Raw genomic sequence first — 25,235 nt, 5'->3', positions numbered from 1 at the left:
CCAGGTTTTCTCCTAGGGGGGGTTTTCGTCCCAGGGAGAGTCAGCCAACTTTGGCTTAACTTAGCACTTTACTGTATACGTTACATTATTAAAACGCTCGCTTGTACTGTTAATCCTTAGCCGCTATATTCTACTTCTTATACTATCTATTGATTTTCTGTGTTCTCCTCTACATCTACTCATGTAAAGCTGCTTTGCAACAATTAACCATTTTGAAAATCGCTATATAAATAAAATTGAATTGAATTGAATAACTAACAACATAGATTTCTACTAACAAAAGCTAAGATTTTATTTGTTTAATTTGCATGTCGTGTGACCATTACACACAACACTACAAACATTTTCAGGAAAGGGTAATAATAACAATAACTATGTAAAATACTACTTATAAAAACTTTAAAATGGATGAAAAATAAGTAAATAATAAATAAGGTGAATTATGCAAATGTGCTATAAAATTATTAAAATATTTGCATAAAATTTCAGGGGGTACTTCAAGTAAGATGGTGCGATTAACAAGAATATTTGAAAACCCCTGCATTAGATAATAATCAATTTATAAGGACAAAACTTGCAACACTCATTTATATTCTATTATATTATATACTATATATATTTAATAATTAAAAAAATTCAGTTTTTTTCTTTGACTTCTTGTAAAGCTGCTTTGAAGCAAATGGAACATTGTGCACTTTGCACATAATGACAGATGAGATGCATCACTTACAAGATAATTTTCCATCCATTTCAAATACAATCACGAAATTCTTTTCTCCCACACTCATACATTCATTCTTGATGTTTTTCACTGATTTGCACAGAGCGAGAAAAGAGCGAAAACATATGGACAGATGGCATGAAACACGTGTTTTACGGAACAAAACATCCATTATACAAAGCGAGTCATTTTGATTCATCCTTCGCTCATAATCACAAGGACAAAAACAAACAAATCAGCTGTGCGTGTGTTTGGTGTGCTGTGTTTTGCTCTGCAGTGAAGTGACTCATCCTCTACCATCAGCTGAGTTCTGCTCTCTCACTTTCGCACCGTGTTTCTCTAATATTTACTTGATTCTTATACAGTAGTCTATCTCTTTAACACCTCTGGGGATCAGGGGTCAAATGAAGCCTGCAGGAAACACGCCGTAATTATGGAAATTCATCATGTAAACAGCCCTGTTGTTGATCTTGTCGGCTTTGTATTTGCAATTATTCGGTTCCATCACAGGCCAACGTTCTCCTCTGTTTGCCTGCCATCCAATCAATAAATCAAAGCACAGTTTGCTCATGCAAAATAACACAGACCTTCATACTAACAAACAGAGATAACCAGTGTGATGTAGCCCTGTATCATATAATACAAGGCTCTCAAGGTGGAATAGGTGATTCTCTGATAGGGTGGCATCAATTATGTTGACTACGAAAATATGTTGCATTATTATCGCACAACAAAAAAACAATTTTTTGTTAAAAGGGACTTTTTAAGATGTCAAATAAAATGTTGGTGTCCCCAGAGTACGTATGTGAAGTTTTAGCTCAAAATACCATGTAGATAATTTATTATAGCAAATTAAAATTGTCACTTTGTAGGTGTGAGCAAAAATGTGCAGTTTTTGGGTGTGTCCTTTAACATGCAAATGAGCTGATCTCTGCACTAAATGGCAGTGTTGTGGTTGGATAGTGCAGATTAAGGTACAGTATTATCCCCTTCTGACATCACAAGGGGAGCCACATATCAATGACCTATTTTTTCACATGCTTGTGGAGAATGGTTTACCAAAACTAAGTTACACTGTAAAAAACAACCTATAGAATTTACTCAAAAAAATTGTTGTAACAATTTGCACTCACTTTGTTTGAGTAAATTATATCCTATATATTTGATTAAAAAGTACCTACATTTAATTACTATGATAAAGTAAAAAAAATTAGGTAAGGTCTACCTATTTTTTTCATAACTAATTACTTATAAAAAAATGAATAACATTAACCCTATTGGTATTAAGGCACAGATCTATTAAATTATTATTAATAATGATAAGCCATTAAGAAACATTACATATTACTTATTCAGAGAGGGTTGAATAAGAAAATAGTCATGCACAAGATTGCATAAATTGCTTGCTTTATTGACCAAATAACATTCTGTAAACATTTAAAACTAATTATTGGACGTATAATAACCCCAATACATTTCAAGTGAAATACAACATATCATAGTTTTACATAAAGCTTCTTGAACATATTATTTCATAAAACAAAATAAACCAAGGCTTCATGAGATGTTAAAAAACCATTAAAAGCAAGATTCCTAAATACTGTTCTTCACGTTATCATTAGAAAATTAAAGAAGACAATAATATGAGAGGAAAAACTGATCTCATTTACCTCAGTAGACTAGCATGCTATATCGATACAAACAAACATTTCAACTTCATTTAAAACTTATTAAGTGCAAAAATACAACTTCATATTATGCTATAACTCACAGTAGGCTACACGTGCATAAAACATTGAACACTAACAAGAAGTACTTACATTCAATTTTAAGTGATTCAACTTCATATACAAGTCTCATATATAACATATGAACTCCGAAATACTTTTTTGAACAGACATTAAAAAGCGAAAGGCAACGTTAAGTATATGTAAATGATAATAATAATAATAATAATAAAATGGCTTCATAAATGGATCCCTTCTAAAACAAAACTCAATATATTAACAGATAAATGCAAGAAAACTTTTACAGTAATTATCTAGCATCGACAGCTTTACCGTTGTTTGTTTGTCTGCTCGACGCCCTCCCGTCTGTATCGTACATCAACCGTCCGCTGCTCTCTCTCGTCACGTGGCTTGCTCAAGTTCAACCACTCATATTGAGCAGCTCCGCTGTTCACGAGATTCAGACATGTAAATAATAATAATGGAAGTTAATATTTTAATCATAAATATGGATATTTATTCGTATTCGCAGGTGCAAGAACTGGGCGATGTTTCATTCAAAGCTAACCTGACTGACATATTCTAACCTATCAATCTGTCAACAACAGAGACAGAGAAGCACGCAAATGACTAAACTTCTGGTAGATTTTACAGTTAACCAACTTAACATTTCCATTCATGATGATATCAACAAGTTAAATAAAAACTTACCTGTCAACAAACCGCAGTTCTCCCGCCGATATGATATGAAAAAATGGTGACTCGAGTCCTGCCTGGATGTTGATTCATGCGCACTTTGCGGTGCTAAGGCCAATATTTTGGGGTATATGTTACTTATTTTTTTAGTATTGCAGTTATTACTGTTAAAAATTGGATAGTGAAGGTAGAATATACCCATTATTTTTTATTTTACTTGCTAGCTTATATACTTAATTAAATTATAACTAATTTTCATGGGTTAAATTTAACACCCTCCAGAGTAATTTTTTACAGTGTACTGGGTTGATCTTTTTCACATTTTTAGGTTGATAGAAGCACTGGGGACCCAATTATAGCACTTAAACATGGAAAAAGTCAGATTTTCATGGTATGTCCCCTTTAATCCCAACTTTTTTGCACTATGTTAGGTAGTATTATTATTGGACTTCGCTCCTTAAAACTGCCTAAAAAAACATTACGAAGGCATTATGTACTTTTCGTTCTATTGACTTACATTCATATGCATGCGAATGCATCAGACCGTGTGTGAAGACATTTCGCATTTCACTGCGTACCAAAGTTCAAGTCTGGTGAACTCTGACATGCAAATTTGCATTATGTGCATGTGTAAGTCAGCGTGTGTTTGCATACCAGTGAGCAGCAGTTTTACGCAGACATCATACTCACCTACCTACCTAACTTTTGAAAATAATTTTTTTTAACTGAATGAATAACACAGGATGTAATCCGATAAAGATGTCTCTAGTCAGCTCGCTTCTTGTCTGCTGCACAATTATGCATTTTGGAGGAAGCGTCACTTTGGACGGCGATTTGCAGGGAAGGTGGGTTTGCCTATAGTGCTGTCAGGCTAAAGTTGCCATTTTCCAAATCACCGACTCCACACCATATGGTAAAAAATATATATTTTCAAATATAAATTTTTAGATATTTCAAAATATAAGAAAAATGGCCCAAAAATATATTTGCTGCAATATATTTAGGAATATGTTTACATGATATATTTTTGTATATTTTGAATTTTTTTTAAATAAATTTAAAAAAAATATATTTAGCCCTCTGTATATTTTAATCAGGAAATATTCACATCACATTGGAAGAAAAACTTGTTTTTGTTACAAATCTGTGAACCCTACAGGTTTGTAAAGTTAAAAAATTAAATATATTTTTCAACTACAAAAATATATTTAATTAAGGGTTACTTTCAACAAAATATATTTAGCATATATTTAAAACACACTGAAAAAAAACTTGTAAAATGTACTTTATAAGAGCAGTAAATTTCACTTAAAAATTGTTACGAGGATTTTTTACGAGGACTTGCCTACTAAAATCAAATAAAATCATCTTAATAATGCATGAAAAACATTTGTTAAATAATTAAGTAAATGTCACTTCTTACCAGTTCTTATTTTGAGAAAAAGCTTTTAAAAAAATCTAAATATTTAGGCAAAAAGGATTATGGAATAAATAAATATAAAAATAAATTAATAAAAATAAATTAATTTAAGTCCATTTTACTTGAATGTTATTGTTTAATGGATTTTATATGCTTAAGTTAAATGAACTCAGATTTTTGACTTGAATGCGCTAAAGTACTTAATTATTAGTATGTTTAGTAACTATAAAACAGTTAAATAATACAAGATAATATGACCTACTATTCCCACACAGTTCATTTTGTACATAAATTGTGTATTTATTATTATTTTACATAGGAAAATCTAATTCTCAATAAATATTAATATGTAGAAATTATGAGGGTTAATCTAATATATTTTACTAGTATACTACACCAAAAAGTTTGTTTTTCAATGCATTTTTTGGCCAGAGATTTTTTTTGCCGTATGTACAATTTTCATATAAATAACAAATTTAGCTGAAAATTACAGATCGACAGTCACTTATACAACAAACTTTGCATTATAAATGTGTTTGTACTGCAATGCTTTGCATACTTTGACCTTGGAGTCCAATTTTTTACTAATTTCATTCAAGTTATTCATGTAATGTTTTAGATTATTACGTCTGTTGAAAGATGTTACAGCTGAGGAATAAAATGAATAAAATCATCTCAGTTTATGCAAATGCTGTGTTCCTCAAAATGAGCTTCACTTACGCACGGCTACACAGCAAAAACGTTCAAAGTAATTTGCTGGGATTTTCTGAGACCTCTTTGGGATATTCATTACAAGATCTTACCACCCTGAAGCAAAAACTCTTGTTTGAATGAATTATTAAAGTGTCATGAGCTGAAAGCTTTACAGGGAGTTGTGGGAATTCTCTTAAAAAAATCCTCAAATGTGGTAAATTCTACTCTGCCACTACGAGTGTCTGTGAAGAAAAACATAGCAAAAATTTGTTCAAGACATGAAGCAATATAAAAAGCTGTCAAAAAATGTTAGCTCAAGAGAAACTTCATGGATCTTTTTTATTTATTGTCAGTCAAATATGCTCTACGGAAAAATGTCTCTCTCTTGAGTTACAAAAGGACAAATGCTGGAGGAAATAGGATTGTAAAAATAATAAACCTTCAAATTGTACCATGATTTCCATTTATATCATATGGTTGTTGACTCCATAAGACCTCATGTAGCAGTTAACAGTAAATTACTGTAAACATGTTTCTGTAGTTATATTTTATCACCACACAAATAAGGAGCAAATTTTGACATGCGACTTAATGTTGAACCAGCATCATCCTTATAACTTACATGCTCAACACAAATGCCATTGTTTGAGCCAGTGTCGGCGCCACGAGCGGGCCCTAGGGGGCATGGCCCGGCCACTTGAGTCACTGTGCCCCCTTACTTCTCAAAATAACAATGAACTTAATAATTTAAAAAAATGTGATGCAAATACATTTGGTTATACAATGAATACTGATTAAAATTCGGAGTATAATTAATAAAAAATAATAATTAAAATACTAACCCACAATGCAATGCTAACATAGTCAGCCAGTTTACACACAGCCACTGTCACGTTCGGGGGCTCAATCGCCATGCGTGAGAACTCATTTTCTGTCTAAATAATGTATACTTGTAAGTCTTGGCATTTGAGCAAGACGAAGAAATTTCGCGACAAATAAAAGGACCTTCTTAAAAAGTTTTAAAAAGTCCTCTCGTCGCCTGCAGCTCTTCTGAAGGTAAAACGCATAGTTCATTCTGGTGTTAGATATGTCAGTAACATTGTTTTCTTTTGCTGTTATTTGGTTATGTACTGGTCTTTATGATTTGCGTGAGTTATCCAGTCTTGCACTTTAACGTCTTTATAAGTTATGGTTTTACTATAGTGAGGGATTTATTTAACAACTTGGCTGGCTGTAACAATCCCGCTAATTTCACGGCTAGTTGCTATATGATTAAATATATAGACATAACATTTTGATTTGATGTCTTTTATTAGCTTATTTTAAAGAAATACAAACCTTCTGGGAAAACGTTTCCAGACGCGTTAAAACAAGTTAAAAGTCAAAAGACGAACATTCGGTTTAATCATTGTAAATACAATCTCATATACGTGATTAATTATGCATATTTATTCTGTATTAATTCGTAACTGTCTCTGTTTACGTGACTCGCTTGCAGTACCCGGGTTAGGCTGTGTTTCAGGCGGTTGTTCAAGGAATAAAATACCTTTGAATGTTGCGACTGGCCAATCAGTACCAAGCATTTTACATTGCCATGTAGTAATAATAATAATAAAATAATAAGATGAACCATGTGCCCCCACAGTAAAACAGGAGGCCCGCTCATTCTGTATTCTCTGGCGCCGACACTGGTTTGAGCTTCGGGCAAGGTGGGACTCCGTCAGTCTAACTTTAGATTTAATCTGTCGAGTCATTGCACTAAATGATATTATGCTGACAGAGACAAATGCTCTGGAGGCAGCGCTCAAAAATGACTCCGTTCCCAGGTAAAATTAATCTTGTGGCTGTGGAGGTATTTCAGTAGCACCATGACAGAACACAGATTTACAACCAACACTGTAATGCTGCGTTCACACCAGCCGCGGTAGAGGCGTTAAGCGAGAGTTTTTTCAATGTTAAGTCAATGTGAAGACGCATTGGAGGTCTTGCTGCGCAAACGATGCGTTTAGCGTGGCACGGTAGACACGATTCCACCTCTTTGCGCGAATTCGCGCAGGAAGAGTTGAAAAATTTTAACTTTGGCGGAAAAACGCACAGCGTTAACCAATCAGGAGCTTGCTCTAATAGTGACGTGATTACCCAAAGCGAGCAGAATCGCAGGAGCCCCTCCCATGACGCGAATTTCCGCGTGAATGTCTCAATTACTAGAATTTCAAGCGCGGCTTTCACGCATGAATGAAGCGGGTAAACTCAAAATGTTCAAACGGCAAACTAGATGCGGTAGACGTGAATATGATGCCTCAAACGTGGCTGATGTGAACCCACAGTAAAATGGTGCATTCACACCAGCCGCTGTATAGGCGGCAAAAACTCACTATTCACGTGTAGTTGGACGCTTGAACATTCACGAGGAAATTCGTGTCATGGGAGGGGCTTCCGCGACTCCGCTGAGAATACACTAGCTTCCTGTAATCACATCACTACTACAGCAAGGTCCTGATTGGTTAACACGGCGCGGAAATCCGCCAAAGTTCAGATTTTTCAACAAATTTTCAACAGATTTTTCTCAATTTGCGCGTACCGCGCCACAGGATGCCCATTCGCATCTTTGCACTGACTTAAACATGTAAATCACTCGCGCTTGCCACGTGAACCCAAGAGCATTTCATTTCTGTCACATGTGTGAAGTATAAACATTATCTGTCACATTCAGCAGATGGACTATCTAAGGACTATTTACAGGTGAAGTATGCCACTTCTTTCTATGCCACTTGCATTACTGAACTAAATAAAACATACCATTAGTAAAAGTTAATTATGCCTTGTAAACACCGCTTTTATTCAAAGCGGCTTGCATTCAAGCTATAGATTTTGTGTGTGTTTCTTAGGAATCAAACCCATGACCTTTGTGTTGCTAATGCAATGCTCAATTGCCCAATTGACCTTCAGTAACACAAAGCAAAGTGAATGGTTGAATGACTGTTTGAGACACAGTGATATATGACTTTACTGATTTGTTGTCACGGTACAGATAAAAATGTAAGGTAGTCAGTTCCAATTTCGGTACAAATTTACAAAAACATGCTAATTAAACACTATTTATGGAAGAAAAATAATGACAAAAGTTTTTGAATTAAAATAGCCTGTTGAATTGTACTACCTGAAAAAAAATGCATTGTATTAACCGTACTTGAATTTTAATGCATTGTATTTTTATGTTTTTGAATTAAAACAGCCTGTTGAATTGTACTACCTGAAAAAAAATGCATTGTATTAACCGTGCTTGAATTTTAATGCATTGTATTTTTAGGTTTTGCATTTTTAAGGGCTGAAATTCAACATGCGTGTATATTTTCTGTATTAAAAATTCAATAGTCCACATTCACCTTTTAGATTTCACTTTAAAATATTCGGTCTGTTTAAAAATACAACGTAAAATATTCAGCAGGCAAGTTTCAGTCCATTTAAATTCGCGTCCAAAAATTCAAGTCCAAAAATTCAGTCGTACAGATTTCAACATTTAACATCCGGGAACTGCAGGAAAAGCAGTAGAGTACCGAGTATAATCTCATCTGCTGTTAATCGATCTGGGCAGCAGGTGGTGCACGTGTTCGCCAAAACTTTGTACATGTAAGATGATTTATCCACTGCAGTGATGAATGTTGGCTTTTATGTTCAGTTTTAGTAGAACAACTGTAATACACTCATACAGAGAGTGTATTGTTTGGTTATGTTATTGACAGGATACTAAACGGTTTTTAAATGCCATATAAATTAAATAGGGCCTTTCTGCCTGCTATTGGCTTCGTTTCTCAAAAGCTAAGTTGATTGTAGATTTTATTGGTGGCAATCTACCATCTTCTTATGCCTACGAGAAACGGACACGTTTTTGTAATTCGTCACCTCAGTTTATAAACCATACTCGGATTATTGAACTGTTCAAGTTACAAATTGTGCGCGCGGATTAATAAACCATACGCACAATTAAACAATCAGTGCTCTCAGATTTTCAATCCATATCCACAAATTCATAAACAATAAATAAACAGTGCACACGCTTTCGCAATGGTTTTGCAAACTGAGTCCACTACCGCAGAGGTCCCCAACCACCGGGTCGTGGACAAGTTGCCACCGGTCGCAAGAACATCCTGAAAAAATGTGTATAATAGCTACGTTATAGTTTAATCAGGTGTTTTGTCCTTTACGAGCCGACTTCAAATAACATATCAATCCACTTCTATACAGGGCCGCGCTCTCTCTTTTTCTTTCTCTCTCTCTCTCTCTCTCTCTCTCTCTCTCTCTCTACCAGCGCATCGGCGATCACATTGCTGTCATTAGAGTTCAAGCATACAGTACTTCTAAAACACAATCGATCAAAGAATTGCAAAGGTATGACTTTATGAATAAAATGAAGACATTCATTTGATATCGCAAATGAAACTAATTGCAGGCAGGCGCGGAGCTATGGGCGGGCCTGGGCCCGCCCAGATTGACAGCTGGCCCGCCCAATCAGAAATGAAAAAAAAAAAAATACTCGGGACGTCGGGGTAGCGATTTTGCGAGCCCTGCATAGGTTTGTTTTGTAGAAAGACTTTCTTTAAAGTGAATTTCGTTTTGTATAAATTGTATCTTAATATTAATCAATGTTTAATCAAACAATTGCCTCGATTTAATAAATAAGAAGCAAACCAAGAACGTCTGTGGTGTGGATTATAGTGAACCCACTATATTTCCGCAGCCTATTCTGTCTGCTTTTAATGCATTTCTTAAATGAATGTCTCAATTACACAGTAGGCTTATAGGTTGTTATGATAGGCTATTTGTTGCTAAAAGCAATAGACTATATTGTATAAAGTGTAGCAATAAACATGGCGTGACTTAGTGCTGAGTTAGAGAGCTGGTAGGCTATCAAACAACATCACTGTGATCAGATGTTTCCTTTCTATTTTTTACCCCGCTGTCATATTTGTTGTGTGTTTATGTTATTGAGAGGAAAGCGCGCAGCACATATTTATAACGTATTGTTATTCAAAATACGTTTTCCACTTATTTCTCAAAGTGATCATGGCTGAAAGCTGCTCGGGAATATTTTTTTCATTAGAACCATATAACGCAACATTCAACTTCTTTATAATAGTTTTTAAATAGTTATCAGGCTTACTTATAATTTTACTGTTTTTAACATAACATGCAATAGGTAAAATACACCTGAAGTTGTATCCATGTCTAACTGTCCCGGGGCTATGGCGAATTCCTGTCGGGCTACAAAGATGTATCTGCGCCCTGCCCGTCGGAGGAAAAAATATTGTAATGGGTTTGCATTCTCTCAGATTTAGTTAGGTAATTATATTGTATGTAATTCGGTGTCATCTTGTTAGTTATTACTATCCCCACTAACAAGTGAAACTGTCAGGAAATGAAGTGAAAGCATAACTAAACCCATTATTCCTTTCGTGTTCACGTCTGAAATGCGCGCTCCTCGTCTCCGCTCTTTACGAGTACCCGCTTCTTATGGTCATCAAAAAGTATATTAAATGTTTATTTATTTGTCATTTCGTTTAACCTCAGAGTCAAACATTATTCTAGCAATTCCCTTTTTCTTTCTTTATTTAGTAAGTTAACTTAAATATGTGAGAACGAAAATATATTTTTAGTGATTTGTATGAAGAGAATATGATGTTAGAAGCTTTATTTTATAACACAAAATAGTGACTGCACACTCACTTGCAAAAATTATTTATTATAACCAACGTATCGGCAAATAGCCTTCGTCAAGGTATGTGTTCGCTCAGAGTGAAGCTTCATTTTAAGCATTTAGTAGCTTAATTTATTTAAACAGTTTTAATAGGCTATTTCAAAAAGTATTAGTTTTTTTGTGTTCATTTATATTTCTTGTCACTGTGTGCAGGTTCTTTTTTGTAGGCTATATGACAGCCCAATAATTTTTTTAACCAAAAAGGCTTAATTAATGTCATGTTGCATTACAATTTAAAGTATATCAATAATGTCAAAAATGTGACGTGCAGTTCGGGTGTTCTCACCAATACGCTTGTGATTCCTGAAGTTTTGACGAATTTTATAGACTTGTTATAGTTTCTTATTCAAAAGTGACACCCATAGATTCAGGTCCACCCGGACTTAATCCATGCCCACCCATATGTCACGTTCTGCATCCGCCACTGAAAGGGTGACTTCAGATGATGAAATGTAACCATTGATTTTTTTGGATGCTTTTAGTCACCAACAAAAATTCTCACAGACACAGTTACATTTGTGCTATTGTAGTTTGGACGTGTTTATTATTATTCTGTAATATGGAAAAAATATAAATAATAAAAAAAAATGTAGGGGTTGTCCTCGGTATTTGAAAAATCCTGGCTACGGCCTTAATGACAGCAATGTGATCGCCGATGCGCTGGTAGAGAGAGAGAGAGAGAGAGAGAGAGAGAGAGAGAGAGAGAGAGAGAGAGAGAGACAAAGAAAAAGAGTGAGCACGGCCCTGTATAGAAGTGGATTGATATGTTATTTGAAGTCGGCTCGTAAAGGACAAAACACCTGATTAAACTATAACGTAGCTATTATACACATTTTTTCAGGATGTTCTTGCGACCGGTGGCAACTTGTCCACGACCCGGTGGTTGGGGACCTCTGCGGTAGTGGACTCAGTTTGCAAAACCATTGCGAAAGCGTGTGCACTGTTTATTTATTGTTTATGAATTTGTGGATATGGATTGAAAATCTGAGAGCACTGATTGTTTAATTGTGCGTATGGTTTATTAATCCGCGCGCACGATTTGTAACTTGAACAGTTTAATAATCTGAGTATGGTTTATAAACTGAGGTGAAGAATTACAAAAACGTGTCCGTTTCTCGTAGGCATAAGAAGATGGTAGATTGCCACCAATAAAATCTACAATCAACTTAGCTTTTGAGAAACGAAGCCAATAGCAGGCAGAAAGGCCCTATTTAATTTATATGGCATTTAAAAACCGTTTAGTATCCTGTCAATAACATAACCAAACAATACACTCTCTGTATGAGTGTATTACAGTTGTTCTACTAAAACTGAACATAAAAGCCAACATTCATCACTGCAGTGGATAAATCATCTTACATGTACAAAGTTTTGGCGAACACGTGCACCACCTGCTGCCCAGATCGATTAACAGCAGATGAGATTATACTCGGTACTCTACTGCTTTTCCTGCAGTTCCCGGATGTTAAATGTTGAAATCTGTACGACTGAATTTTTGGACTTGAATTTTTGGACGCGAATTTAAATGGACTGAAACTTGCCTGCTGAATATTTTACGTTGTATTTTTAAACAGACCGAATATTTTAAAGTGAAATCTAAAAGGTGAATGTGGACTATTGAATTTTTAATACAGAAAATATACACGCATGTTGAATTTCAGCCCTTAAAAATGCAAAACCTAAAAATACAATGCATTAAAATTCAAGCACGGTTAATACAATGCATTTTTTTTCAGGTAGTACAATTCAACAGGCTATTTTAATTAAAAAACTTTTGTCATTATTTTTCTTCCATAACTATTTTATTAATAAAGTTTAAGGTTAATATACAATAATAAAATTCTGTATTTACTTTTAATTTATTCATCAAGCATAAAATGTATTTGTTGCCGATTATTTTTGTACTGGCTTGTAACTGAAGACCCGGTACGTTTGACAACCCTAGATTCAATAAAAAATACTTCTACATGTAAATGCATTTGACACACAATACATGACAAGCTGTATTGTAGAGGTCAATAACTTAGTTACCATGCTTTAGAAGAGCAAATCCATTTCTAATCTTAAGCGCTGTTTAACACATCGGTTTACAGTGTTTAACTGATCCTCTAGGACAATAAACTTTTCATTACAACCACTGAATATTATAACATCTGAAAGGCTGTAAGTTAATGGCTGTAAAAGCTGTGAGCTAATGAGCCACTGTGCTCTTTATGGTTAATAGAAAGTCTTTAAGGCTATTCTATTGTAGTGTCAAAATATGAAACATTTATACAATTTTAAATAGATCTAATACATAAAAATAAAATACATTTGACCCTATAAATTCTGATTTAATGAGGCACACAGCACATGCCGATAAACGCTGATAAATTCTCAACTGTGACCACACATTAATGTTGCTATGATGGTTTGCAAATATAAACAGCCTACAGTTACGTTCAATGAAGTGTAATACAAAAAAAAAAGATTATGTGGTTGTTTTATTAATAGAACATCTATTGTGTTGTTTGTCATATAGCTGTTAACACAGTTTTATGAAAGCAATAAGGCACTCAATCCTATGTGTTACAGTGTTTTTAACATGGTTACGGATTTGTGTTGTGTCTATGGGCATACTATTTGTATGGTACTTATTGTAAAGTACTGTATATTATTTGGGTGTGAAAATTATTGTTTACATGCAAATGAATAAACCGGCTATGCAGAAAACTGCGTTTACATGGTATTTGGAGATTTGTCAGATTTCTCGAAGGCAGTGACGGCTATAGTATATAGTCCTTCAAAAAAACAGTGGGAAATCTGCCTTAACCTACTAAGACCCGAGCTTTGGTTTGTCTTTTTTTTAGATTTCTTCCAACTATTTTGCGATTAGGAAAAAACAATAAATATAAAACCCAAATATTTTTCTTAGTTTGAACATGAAATAATTTTCCATGTTTGAATTAAATATTAATGGTACAAACAACAACAAAAAAATGGTCTTAGGAGGTTATGCAGAACCTATAAATGTAACATGAGCTTTAAGTTTCGCAGTTTTCTGCCAACTGCATGAATCGAGCCCTGACTTTTATGTATTACTTTGTGCTTACTTCCACGTGTGACATTTATCTTTCACACGCGGAGACATGCGCAGATAAAAAACTGAGAAAGCTGGTTAAGGCGTTTACATGCAATGCAGAAATTGGGGTAATGAGCAAAAAACTACCTGTGCTGATTAGTTTTTGCTAATGCAGATTATGGCCTTTTCACAATTAAAAAAAGTCGTTTTACCCGTTTACATGACCCCACACATTATCAGTTTTTTAAAGAGCACCTATTTCATTGCTAAAAACAACGTTAACACTCCAAAGCCCCAACAAGATCAACTGATCGCATGGTGATAGTGATATGATTGACGTGAGGTGCAGATGTGCAATTAAAATCCGTTCACGCATTCCGTTATCCTCGCCATCACCGAGAGCACGGTTCATGGATGCATAGCAACAGGTCACGACACACCACAGGAACGCAACCTCCCAAGTGCTTTGGAAAGTAAGAAACGCCTTGACTCTACTTTAACATGCGTTGTTAGAAGCGACATTTAAATTGACCTGTTTAAATAAATAAAAAAATAAAACGAATATGAAACAAAGGGAATAAAAATCTTTCTGCAGGCCAGATTCTGATATATTTTTGACAGCAGACACAGGCCGCAGAGAGAGGGAGGGTGGCCCGCAAATGGCCCGCGGGCCGGGATTTCGAAACTACTGGCTTAAAAGATCTCTCTATAGAGACACATACACACACAGTGCAACCAAACAAAAGAGTCAGAAGTGCAATGACAACACAAAAATACTGTATTTAATCACATTACTTTGAGGCACTTAGGATATTGGAGGTTAGACTTCCTCAAAATAAAAAATTTACTCGTAGTTTTACAAGCAATTACTCACAACTCTTTTAAAGTCTTAATATATCAGCTTTTCATATCCATCTGCCTACTGTTTAAATAAATCATTGACTACTTCTCATTAATTCATAAATAAAGTGTTGCTGAATGATATACTGTACAGTGTAGTCTGAATCTGTAGTGCTACTCGACCACTTGGAAAACTTTAACTGGCCTGTTAGGATTTGGGAGTTACGCTGTTACATAATACCATGAGCTGACTATAATGCCAGAGTCTTAACATGACCGGTGTGGCGTTCAAAACACCACAAATACATGGTCTGTGCTAAATCCTTGTGAGTTGACTATGCAGACAGGATTTAAAGGCATCATACACTCTTCACGTGCTTTACAATGCCAGGTAAGAACCATTTTTGGCTAAATAGTTTCATAAAGAACCTTTAAAATCTGAAGAACTTTTGTGTTTCATCTGAAAAAGGTCAGATTAAAAAGGTAAGAAAGAACTGGTTCATTGAGGATTCTTAAATGGTTCTTTAAGGAACCAAAATTGGTTCTTCTACACTCTCAGAATAATGGTACAGAAGCTGCCACTGAAGCAGTACACTTTGAAAAATCCTCACTATGTAGGGGAGAGCGGGGCACAACCTAACGCTTTTTGGTTTAGGCTCAATCATTCAAAAAATATTTGAGTTTGATTAATTATATTTTTACACAAGCAACACACACATCTCTGCTACAAATGAACATTTCAAGTTTGTTTCTAGTACTTACCATTCTTGGACAAATACACCAAAAGTGACAGAAGTGCAAACGTTACAACTTACCCCATAGGTGGGGTTAATAGTAACAGATAGGGGGTTAGTTGTAACACTTGCTAAAAATTAAGTTTGCAGGCAAATATTTCAATACTATTTTGTCTATATACTTGAAGTGGATATTGTTTATACAACCCCAAAACAGAAAAAGTTGGGACACAGTAGAAATTGTGAGTAAAAAAGGAATGGAATAATTTACAAATCTCATAAACTTATATTTTATTCACAGTAGTATATAGATAACATATCAAATGTTGAAAGTGAGATATTTTGAAATGTCATGCCAAATATTGGCTCATTTATGATTTGATGAGAGCTACACATTCCAAAAAAAGTTGGGACAGGTAGCAATAAGAAGCCATAAAAGTTAAATGTACATACAAGGAACAGCTGGAGGAGGACCAATGTTTAGGAATAGGAATGTTGTCCTATTCTTGTCTAATACAGGCTTCTAGTTGCTCAACTGTCTAAGGTCTTCTTTGTCGCATCTTCCTCTTTGAGATGCACCAAATGTTTTTTGTGGGTGACAGATCTGGACTGCAGGCTGGCCATTTCAGTACTCAGATCCTTCTTCTACGCAGTCTTGATGTTGTAATTGATGCAGTATGTGGTCTGGCATTTGTCATGTTGGAAAATGCAAGGTCTTCCCTGAAAGAGACGACGTCTGAATGGGATCATATGTATCTAGAACTTGGATAAACCTTTCAGCATTGATGGTGCCTTTCCAGATGTGTAAGCTGCCCATGCCACACGTACTCATGCAACCCCAAACCATCAGAGATGCAGGTTTCTGAAATGAGCGCTAATAACAACTTGGGTTGTCATTGTCCTCTTTAGTCCGGATGAAATGGCATCCCAGTTTTTCAAAAAGAACTTCAAATTTTGATTCGTTGGACCACAGAACAGTTTTCCACTTTGCCAAAGTCCATTTTAAATTATCCTTGCCTAGGGAAAATGCCTTTGCTTCTGGATCATGTTTAGATATGGCTTCTTTTTTGACCTACAGAGTTTTAGCTGGCAACAGCGAATGACACGGTGGATTGTGTTCACTGACAATGTTTTCTGGAAGTATTCCTGAGCCCATGTTATGATTTCTATTACAGTAGCATTCCTGTATGTGATGCAGTGCCGTCTAAGAGCCCGAAGATCACGGGCATCCAGTATGGTTTTCCGGTCTTGACCCTTACGCACAGAGATTGTTCCAGATTCTCTGAATCTTTGGATGATATTATGCACTGTAGATGATGATAACTTCAATCTCATTGCAATTTTTCTCTGAGAAACTCAGAAAACTATTTTTCGCTGCAGCATTTGGGGAATTGGTGATTCTCTGCCCATCTTGACCTCTGAGAGACACTGCCACTCTGAGAGGCTCTTTTTATACCCAATCATGTTGCCAATTGACCTGATAAGTTGCAAATTGGTCTTTCAACTGTTCCTTATATGTACATTTAAATTTTCTGGCTTCTTATTGCTACCTGTCCCAACTTTTTTTGGAATGTGTAGCTCTCATGAAATCCAAAATGAGCCAATATTTGGCATGACTTTTCAAAATTTCTTACTTTCAACATTTGATATGTTATCTATATTCTACTGTGAATAAAATATAACTTTATGAGATTTGTAAATTAGTCCATTCCTTTTTTACTCACAATTTCTACTGTGTCCCAACTTTTTCTGTTTTGGGGTTGTATATTTGTTTATAATAGACAGGTATCCACACTGTATTCATTCATCCAGCCCTTTTCTAACAATAGTTTGATCATAAATGGCCACAAATGTCTAAATATGTGAGAAAAAGCAGCGCAAGTATGACAAAAATTTTTTTATATGTGACCTAGTCAGTAATAACCATACTAGAGTTTCAACATCAAATTCTGAGATAATGAGCATCAAAGTCTGATTTTAGCCATTTATTTCATTATGATTTCAATCTTTGACGAGACCTTATTCAATCAATATTAAAGATATGAACAAAAATACATTTGACACACAAATTTTATTAAGACAGGCACATTTATTTTGTTGGCAGACAGCAATCATTCGTGCATAACCTATTTAAAACAACGGCAAGAATTACGCTAACGTTAGCGGTTTTCATATCATAAGTGCTGAGGGGTTAGTTGTAACACAGCGTTACAATTAACCCCGCTTGGTCAAAATATTTTCAAGAGACCTGCAGACATATTTCAAAACGATGCTATGATTTAGTCAACAAGACACTGATTAATATGAAATAGCATTGGATTTGGTATCTTACACACCTAACTTAAAAACCGAAAAATGATGAAAAAAAATTACTAACAGGTACATGCCACCAAAACACTCGTTCATCAATAACTCTCTGGAAAAACATTATATATTTCCAATAATTTGGGCGAGATCATCTTTTGGCAGCGTGAAAAAAATACTGGAAAAACTAAACGCTTAACCTTGTGCAACAATGTAAACAGTCCGTGTTACGACTAACCCCACATTAGTTTTTGCCCCCCGCGCCCCTACTATTTAGGTATGGACAAAGTATTTGATACCAATATGTACCTTTAAGGTACTAATATGCACCCTTTAGGTACAAAGGTGTACTTTTTGAAAGGGTGCCGCCTTTATTGATGTAATACCTTCGTTTGGCCATTTTCAAATGCAGCATTGAATGTGTTATTGGAAAGCAAAGCAGTTCGCAGGGTTTAGGAACTGAGTTATAGCTTTACTGGTGATCAATTTGCATGTGCTACAAATCAACCATCAAAGATGAAGGATAACCAGACGGGCCGCAAATGTCCTTCAGAATCTGAGAGACCAGCTGTCATCGTGTTGTTCAGTTTGTCGGCTTCTGAAAGATTGGAGCTGAATTTTAATTTGACACAGAGATGAGAAAAGGTCCCCTGCGCAATTAGTGATAGAAAAATAAACACTGAGGAGAATGTGACATGGCATTTATCTCATACGAATATGAGTTTCAAGCTTTTGCTTTCTAAAGTAAATCTGTAAATACTTAATGTCTTATTCATTAAAATCAGATTTGACATTTCATCAAAAAATATTGCTGTGCATTGTGACAAAAAAGAAAAATGATGTGGTGGTGTTTGCTGTGATTTCATATTGCGAGAGAAAATAAAATCAAAACTGCCTTTTACTCCAGAGGGCCTGAGTACAACTTGTGCTGAGAGAAGCATTTTCTCAGGACAACATCTTTTAATGTTCCTGGAAGAACAATCCTGTCAGAGAAATCCATTTCTAAAACAAATCCAACATCTACGCCTCAAAGCAGAGGAAAACAATAGATTGATATAGTGTACAAACACCTGCCAGCAATAAATCTAACCCTAAAATCTGATTGGCTATCTCAGGTCCAACACGTGTAACATCATATATGCATTGTATAGAGATATATTTACAATTAATTAATCGTTCAAACTACATCTGATCATTGAGAAGCTCTAGTAATAATAGCTTTATTCAATTCTTTATGTAAAACTCAGAAAACACACTTTGGATCTTAAGACACAGAAGGATGAAGAGTCTTCTAGGAAACCTGATAATTGATCATCCATCACATTGCACCAAATGACACAGTAGCCTTGAAGTCAATGTCATTTTAGCATTGCAGAGTGATGCAAGTGCTTATAAAGATTTATACTTTTTAATTTTACAGTAAATAACATCTGTCCTGCACCGAAGCCTCTAGGAGTAAAATGTACTATTTGAAAGATGACTGTCGATGTGTTTGTTCTGTAGGAATTAGGGTAAATGAGGATAAATCATTATACTGTAGAAGAATCAAGTCCTTAGGCAGGTCTGTGCTTCTTTACAAAATAAAATTCCTAAAAGTTCACTTTAATAAAGTAAAAAGTTAACCGCAGGGAATGCACGCTCTTGGAAATGACACGAAGTGCCATGCATTGTTGCTTTCTAAGATGCGTCAGACAGAAATAACCCAACGTTAAGTATTCAATTCTCAGCATTTCTGCAAGATTCTTCTTCTATAGGCAGTTTGAAACATCTTGCTAAGAAAAGTTAAATGCTGTATGTTTAACCACTGACAAGCTACATAGGATTTTTTTAAAGAATGTGTTATCACGGGTTTGTATTTATCAGCATTCTAAATATGTGAATCTAGACTACTCTATAAAATATAAATCCTTGTTTAATGTGTATATGAATATATATTTAAGCAATATCGCTCGAGTAGGAGTGTGATATAGCTCTATATCATCACGGCTGTGATTAGGCCAGAGGCACGAGGCCGTAGGTCGAGGCACACGTTTGAAAAAAAAAACTAGAAAACAACAACGGAGTTATTTTAAAAGCCTCTTTGTTTGGGAACTACTTTCTTCCGCCACGGATTTGAGAGTGGCCAGAATGGCAGGTATAACTTTCGGCTGCTTTGAATCTCATAAGAACTCAATGGACGGAATAGCCGTTTCTTTATATTAACGTTTCTTGGTCACAAAGTGTAGTTTTAAGATTAGTTAAGTCGAGAATATATATTTATTATATCTAAATCTGCAGTCTATTAGTAAAGATAGCGCCTGTTTGAACGTTTGCTTAGCAAGATTCGGTACGAGAACCAGAGTCAGTGTTCACTCGCCCCGCTGACCACCGCCCTCTCTGAGCTACATCTCTGACAGGGATTCCCTGGCTCTTATGTTGGCCTTGCCTGTGTCAAAATTGTCAAAAATTAGATCAAATCAGCACTATTTGATGTCATGATGAAACTTTTACTTGGTGTCTTATTCATATTTAGTGTCTTTTGTGTTGTTATTGTTTTGGCGCGAGGTAAAAGTTAATAAAACTATACTTATAAAATGTTACTATTAGGGATGCTAAACAATAAATCGCGATTCATCGTTAGCAGAATAAAAGTTTTTGTTTACATCATATATGTGTGTGAACTGTGTATAATAACTTTGTATAAATAAATGTACACACATGCATGTATATGTTTTAGAAATGTTTACATGAGTATATACATTTGTATATTTATGTATAATTTATATTATATATAAATATAAATACTTAATATATACATTTTTTTTCCTTAAAATTATACATGAATGTGTTCATATTTATATATATACATATTTATTATACACAGTTTACACACATATGTGATGTAAACAAAAACTTTTATTCTGCTAACGATTAATCGCAATTAATTGTTTAGCATCCCTAGTTACCAGGGGCGTCGCACCCGTGGGGGATGTGGGTGTTAACACCCACACTTTTCCCGGTGAGAGGGTTCAACACCCACACTTTTTATGCAGTTTTGCAGGCCTTATTAAAGTCGCTCCTCCGTTTCTCTGGCCGCTCTCTGTCTGCTGCGCTGCATTCTCTCCCACTCCCCTCTCAAACATGACGCCGGCTTTGAGTGTTACCGGCTGATGATTGGCTGTTCTGCCTTAAGTCCCGCCTCTCTTGGTGGGTTAGATTGATCGGTCAGCTCGCGCTGAGGAGGCGGGAACTTTGTTTATTTACATCTCCCTTTTTCAGGTAGGCTACTTTGAATGAGTGTTTTAAAATCTTTATTAAACACTTTAATCAACTCTATGCTTTTGAGGTTTTTGAATAAGCTTGATATGTGTTTGGGACTAATGCTAATTGGGTTATTGTTCAGCAGCTGGCTAAATTCGGTCATGTGTAGACAATGTGGCATGCAATGTATAACCTGTGATGAAGAAGGCAGGGAATTGACGAGGATGAGGGACAAATTGCAATCGATTTGATATTTTGAGCATTGTTTGTTGATTAGCTGAATACTTTGTTTATACTACCTGTTGTGTATGATTGTACTTGTTGAGAAGAAAAAATGAGAAATTATGACATAGTTCTTCTACAGGTAACTTATGCAAACAATGAAAGAAAAGTGTAGCCTATATTATTTTAATGTAAAAACTGTAAATTGTTACATCATTTAGACCACCAGAGAAAAAGCTTTTCAGGGCACAAGTAGCAAAATTTAGCAGTCACAGTCCTGTCACATCTTTTTGTCACGCAGTATCAATAAGATACAGAAAAGAAAGAGGCAGGAGAAGATTGACACCTTTTTCAAGAGAAATCCTGTAAGTGAAGTTGAAAGCTGGATGTTGATAAATGTTGACATTAAACAACAGTAGCCTATTACCATTATATATTTTGGCATTAATTTAATATATTACTTTTCAAGTTTCAATAAGGTTTGCTAGTACCACAGCCTTATTCCTTTATCACCTTGTTTAGGAGATGAGGTTGCTGGAGGCATCAGTTTAAAGAGAGAGAGAGAGAGGCACAGAAAGTTTCACAGGTGAACAATGAAAAATGAATGTTACAGTTTGTGAAAGAGGTCTATGAAGGAAGAGAGGGTGTGTGTTTTTGTCATGGGTGGTGCTTAATTCCATCCCAGGTGCACATACTCATGTTTCTGGTGCGTTTATATCAAATTTAAAATGATATATATACATCCCCCACACTTTTAAAAAGCTTGCTACGCCCCTGCTAGTTACTATTGCTTTCCCATTTAATCTTAAGGGGATAAGAGCACTCGATTATTATTAGACTTTGTTCTGGTCAGTACTATATAAAACTGTTTTTTATAAGTGTCAGAGAGATTGTTTTTAACTATAAAAAGTGCTTTACAAATAAAATATATATTATTATTATTATTATGTTTTTGCATGCTGCTTATAAATATAACAGTGGCGATATCTCATAACATGTTTTAATAGTCACGTCACGATAAAATAAATGATCAATGTCCACATTTAAAAGCTGCGGTGCTTACCTGCAGTTCCACAGTGTTTTTGCGTTCTGAGAAGAGAGATCGCTCCAGAAAAAAAGTATTGTTTACATCCATCTTTCCAAGTGTTAATCGTCCACACGATGTGACAAGACATTACTCCATTACATTTCTTTTTACTGATAATATTAATCGGTCATAAATTCATTCCTTCTGGTAACAGTTAACTGGTCAATATGAACTAGGGATGCACCGAATCCAGATTTTTTGGGTTCGGCAGAATACCGAATCCACTGTTTAAGATTCGGACAAATCCAAAACCGAATACCGAATCCTACTCGCATCCTTATTCCATTTACACAGTAAAACACATTCATGAAGTAAACAACGTCCACAGCAGTGTATTTTTCATTTTTTAAATTTTAATTGTAAAAAAAGGATTATGCCAGGATGACAATTGGGGAAAAACTATTTTGACAATTACCATAATCCTATGCATAATGAAACCGATGCTGTGCGATGCGCTAGATTTTTCCAGGTAGGTCCACGAAATGTGAACTGCCCCTAAGGCTCACCGAAAAAAAAAACACTTATCTCCACGTCAGCACCCGATGTGTGTAATCAACGGCCGCGTGACCTCAACCAGCGTAGCTCAAGCCTAGGGTTTCGGTTCAGTGGAAAAAAAATCTTAAATTCGGCCGAACCCGAACCCCGTCAAAAAGCCCAGTATTAGGCCAAATCAGAATCCTGGAATTGGTGCATCCCTAATATGAACATCCCTATTCTAGTTGGATCTTTAGTGATTTTGCAACGGTTTACTATGTTACTATTTACTACCTTATCCAAAGAAGTGGATTTATAAAGTTTTTGATACAAAAACGCAAGGTTTTGATACAAAAATGCAAGGTTTTGCAGCAAAAGATTTGTTAAATACCAATACCAAGTCAGAGCCGATGGTGTAGGGTGCAGCACTCCGACATGTGGTGCTTTTGCACTTTCGGCAACCCAAATTCGATTCCCGGCTCGTGGTCATTTGCCGACCCCATTCCTCTCTCCTCCCTGAACTTTCCTGTCCTCTCGTCACTCACTATTAAAATACATTTTTTTTTTTAATGACTAAAGCGACATTTGTTAAAATAAGGCAATTGCTGACTAATATTCTTTTCATTGCCTTTAAAGTGAAAAACCTGATAGAAATGCTAATTTACAAGAAAACATGACAAACACACTTACAGGGTTTTGCATATGAACTCTTCATATAGGTTCACCAAAGGTGGTTTTTTTATCCTTGGTAAACTTCACTGTGTTTCATTTACATTCAGAGCTCTATTGAACCGTATGTATTCAATTCCTTTAACAGCTTTCACAAAAACTACTTCATTCCCTGATGACACAAGAAACAGATTCAAGGTCTCAATCTGCCATTTAACTCTGAAACATCTATAGTTGTACTTCTCTAGAGGAGGCTTGACTGTGTTGAAGAGAGCCATCTAGAGTACAAGACTATACTGTACCCACAATCCATGTCCTTCAATACTGGCAAAGAAAATTACTTCACTCAACACAAAAGCATATAAAAAATACTTCTGAAGTCAAACTTGAAGACATCCATCAGTGACGTGTTATTAAACTGGTATTTTAGATTTTTTTAAAAATCTGAAAGCTTTCTGACGTTAGGCGTACTGATGAAAGACCCTGAGATGCTTTCAAAGAAATGCTTGCTGTTTATTCATTCATGCGAACAACATCTATATTGAACTGTAAAGTGTGAGACTTATTTATAAGATTTCTGTCTTTGTCAGAAGGATTTTGATCCGGCAGTTAGAAAAGAATCACTTAACACTGAAAAAGCGACAGATCGCTCACGGTCAAACAAACAAACTCTACAGAAGAAATAAGGAAATGCTTTCAAAGCCATCATCCTTTAGTTTGTTTTTATTCCTTTACATTCTTGCTGTTCACTAAAGTATTATTAGTCAAACAGCGCAAAACTAAAACGGCCCAACAAGATATTTTGGTAATTTACTTAGTGTAGAATTTGACTAATGCCTTTAAATGAGAAGGTAATCTAAAAGCAAATTAATAAAACACGATCTGAATTAATTACTGAATAACCTAATATGACTAAACCATTATATTTGTATTCTTTATGCTATTACATCCTATTCAGTATTTTTAGTATATTTAATAAGTTAAATTTTCTTTGCAATGTGTTTAACTGACAATAAGTTGACAATACAAGTTGGATAAGGCACCTCCATATGATTTAAACTTCATCTGGAACCGCAACACACACAAAACCCACAAACACATATTAGTCTCTAAACACAAATTTTAAAATGATCACTTTATATCATCACACATCAACTCTCATATGATCCAGGTGCTCACACCATACACACATGTATCACATGCAGGTGATGCTGCATCATTTTGTAAACATGCATTAGAAAGAAAAGAGAAGTGCGGTGACTCACTCTCAGAATGAAGAGCCGTCCATGTCCCGGGTCCCTCGTGTGTGGCTGTTTGTCTGATGAGTTTATGGAGCCGGTCACTGTAACAGGCATCTGTGCGCAGGATGAGACACACATACACAGTAATCTGACCTTCTGAATACAGACCGAACCATTGCACAGTGAGCGGGGGAATGGATTATACCAAATTATTTAGCTGTTATAGTGCAGGGAAATTATTTTCAATCATGTGAAATAAATGGGCATGCTTCGAAATATAACAAGATTTAAAATAAATGAGCAATACAAATTTAAAAGATCAAACTCAAACTGAGCCGTGCAAGATGGTGC

General features: G+C 35.4%; 1 protein-coding gene and 1 long non-coding RNA gene across 3 annotated transcripts in view; one reads left to right on the top strand and one right to left on the bottom strand.

Moving 5' to 3' along the window:
• oxr1a (oxidation resistance 1a) overlaps positions 1-24,996 on the bottom strand; it is a 195,605-nt gene extending 170,609 nt beyond the window's left edge. For both annotated transcript variants that reach the window (XM_065298715.2, XM_065298718.2), the window contains exon 1: positions 24,909-24,996. The gene's annotated coding sequence lies outside the window, so the exon portion shown is untranslated. The remainder of the gene's footprint in view (positions 1-24,908) is intronic.
• On the top strand, positions 21,071-22,000 carry LOC141280010 (uncharacterized). Its single transcript, XR_012334818.1, has 3 exons — positions 21,071-21,209; positions 21,715-21,778; positions 21,936-22,000. It is a non-coding gene; the product is annotated as an uncharacterized lncRNA (long non-coding RNA).
• Positions 24,997-25,235: the final 239 nt, after the last annotated feature.

Source organism: Paramisgurnus dabryanus, chromosome 13 (assembly GCF_030506205.2).
Source record: "Paramisgurnus dabryanus chromosome 13, PD_genome_1.1, whole genome shotgun sequence".
Classification (NCBI taxonomy): domain Eukaryota; kingdom Metazoa; phylum Chordata; class Actinopteri; order Cypriniformes; family Cobitidae; genus Paramisgurnus; species Paramisgurnus dabryanus.
The sequence above is the reverse complement of the archived record's forward strand: the minus strand, read 5'-3'. Positions and strand labels throughout refer to the sequence as shown.